Source organism: Onychomys torridus, chromosome 18 (genome assembly GCF_903995425.1).
Source record: "Onychomys torridus chromosome 18, mOncTor1.1, whole genome shotgun sequence".
NCBI lineage: Eukaryota > Metazoa > Chordata > Mammalia > Rodentia > Cricetidae > Onychomys > Onychomys torridus.
The window spans coordinates 54,235,715-54,238,478 of record NC_050460.1 but is presented as its reverse complement, the minus strand read 5'-3'; positions in this window follow the sequence as shown (position 1 = coordinate 54,238,478).

Here is a 2,764-nt window from a genome sequence, read left to right as displayed (position 1 = left end):
AATACATGGCAACATCTAGATTAACAGAAATGGGCTGAGTTTAAGTGTAAGAGCTGGTTAGTGTTAGGCCTGAGCTAATGGCCAGTTTTAAATCATATTAGCCTGTGTGTGTTTATCTGGGTCTGAGCGGCTGCAGAAATGCAAGGACACAGGAGCTGGGTGGACACAGGAAAACTTCAACTGCTAATGGTACCCAATGGCTCGAATTTCCACCTTATTATTAAATTAATAATTAAGTTAAATAATTATTAATAAAATATTTAATAAGCAATTCTAAATAGAGCCAAAACAAGGTTTCTACTTTATGTCTCATGTGGGCAGCTAGACGCCACAACATGCGAGCCTGAGCTATTCTATGGCAGGTTCGTAGAGTGCAGGTTTGACCTGCATGCAACATGGCTGATTACAAGTTGCACAGTATGCTGCATGGTAGATACAGCTTTTGCTAGGTTTTTTTTTTTTTTTTTTTTAAAGTTTCTGGGCTACACATTGCTTTGATAGAAACATAGACCTTCTGCTTCCCAGAGTCGGTGGGAACATGGTTCCCACAACTGGCTGTAAACATAGTTCTGCAATGTTGGGAAACTGAGGTGGGCGGAAATGCTAGTTTAAAGCAATAGATTCACAAGAAGACAGATTCAGATGGGATAAACTTCTAAATGGTTTACAATGTGTGTAAAAATGTACATAGACTTGGAAGAGAAACAATATATAGACAGTTATATTAAAGAGAAAGTTTTAAAAAAGTCTTTTAAAAAGTAAAAGTAATATAAAAAATAAGCCACATAAAGATGGATATTACATAGAGAATCTGAATTGGGTTGTCTTTGCAATTTTTAAACTGCAGAAAGACATCTGATTGTAAAAACTGCTCAGTTAAACCAATATGTACACTTTAAAGATACCTTGACTTAAAAATTTGGATGTAAGGATATGTTGCTTTGGAAAGGAGGCTCTGCTTTTGTTTCCACAGAAAGCCAGAGGCTATGGATTTGTTCTAGATTAAGATACATCAGGTTTGACCAGCCAAGACCACCTGAAAGGTCTCTGATGACACCATGGACCAGATGATCCATCCAGAACGGTTTCAAGGCAACTAGCTCAGACAGTAGAGCCTCGTAGATTATTCCATAATCCTAAAATTTTCTTTATGTCCCCATAAGAATACAATGCCCTCATCCAGCAGGAAGTAGCCTAGAAAACTACGCCACTGTCCCAAAAATAAGATTATGGATGTTTGTCTTTGTTTAGGCTGTTGGTTATAAATTGTTATTGGTCATGCTCAATTATCTTTCTAAAAGAAGAAAGGGGTATATAATTTAGAAATATAGGATACAGATGATAGAATAAAAGGGTAGACTGTTGAACCTACTTTTAAAGAGCAACTTATTTAAAATGTTTTACATTGGTATGGATTTTAGTTTTTTGATATAAATTTAAAGTTGATTTTGTTATATTGTATGTATATTTCTACTCTTGTTTGAGGTATTGTTTATGTAACTCATTTAGATTGTAATGGATAATTAAGAAATAAAGATTAATAGTCTTCTACGATAGTCAGACTTGTAACTGTGTTAGTTAGGTTTTCTAGGTATACATAGATATAGTTCAGATAGATAGGTAATCTTCAAACACTTCAAAGACCTACAGAATATGGCATTTAAAATGTTTTAAATAATTTAGACTTTGTAGACAGTGAGACATGTCTGCTCCTGGCAGCACCAATTTACTTCAGAGTAGGATGGGTATCAAAGACACTCTATATGGAGTTTATCTTCTTCTTGACAAAAATAGCTATTTGAGCAAGAAACTCTTCTTGCCTAGACTGCTTGATCGACTGGACATGCAGGATCCATAGAAAGGTAACCATTGAACTTTGCTTGGCAAAATGATCCCTGAGGTTCCTACTCCTCAGAGGAAACTGTCAGGCATTCTACAGGACACAGAGAAGTGACTGAGAGACTCTAGGCCTGTGGGATGAAGACAGATGCCCCAACTTCACAGAGAACTTTGGATGACTGTTCAGGCTGCCAGCTGTCTGTCTACTCTCGCAAGACTCCCGAAAGTTGTTTGTGTCCTTCTCCTGTTTCTCAGGTAATAGCATATCTTTCTGAGGTCTTTGATGTAGTTGAAGACTAGACAGTTATGAATTCCTTAGTTATCATAAAAGATAAGTTAGATATGAAACCTCAGACTCACAAATATAGGCTAAGATAGGATATCTTTAATTTTGCCAAATACAAATAGCCTAGATATTATAAATAGACTAGATATTGTAACTGTAAATTCTTGCTTGACAATTGTTCTGTTATATGTAATTTTACTATGTTAAAGTTAAAACCTACCCTTTTGAAAAAAAGAAAAGGGAAAGTACTGGGTGGGGATGCTATGAATGTGTTGCTCTGACTGATAAATAAAATGCTGATTGGCCAGTAGCCAGGCAGGAAGTATAGGCAGGACAAGCAGAGAAGAGAATTCTGGGAAGAGGAAGGCTGAGTCAGGAGTCACCAGCCACACACAGAGAAAGCAAGATGTAAAAGTACTGGTAAGCCATAAGCCACATGGCAACTTACAGATTAATAGAAATGGGTTAATTTTAAGATGTAAGAGCTAGTCAATAGTTAGCTAGCCCTGAGCTAATGGCCAAGCAATTTTAATTAATATGAGCTCCTGAGTGATTATTTTGAAAGTGGGCTGCGGAACTGCAGGGGCCTGAGTGGGACTGGACAAAACTCCAACTACAGTTCATATGATCTTTTTTTTT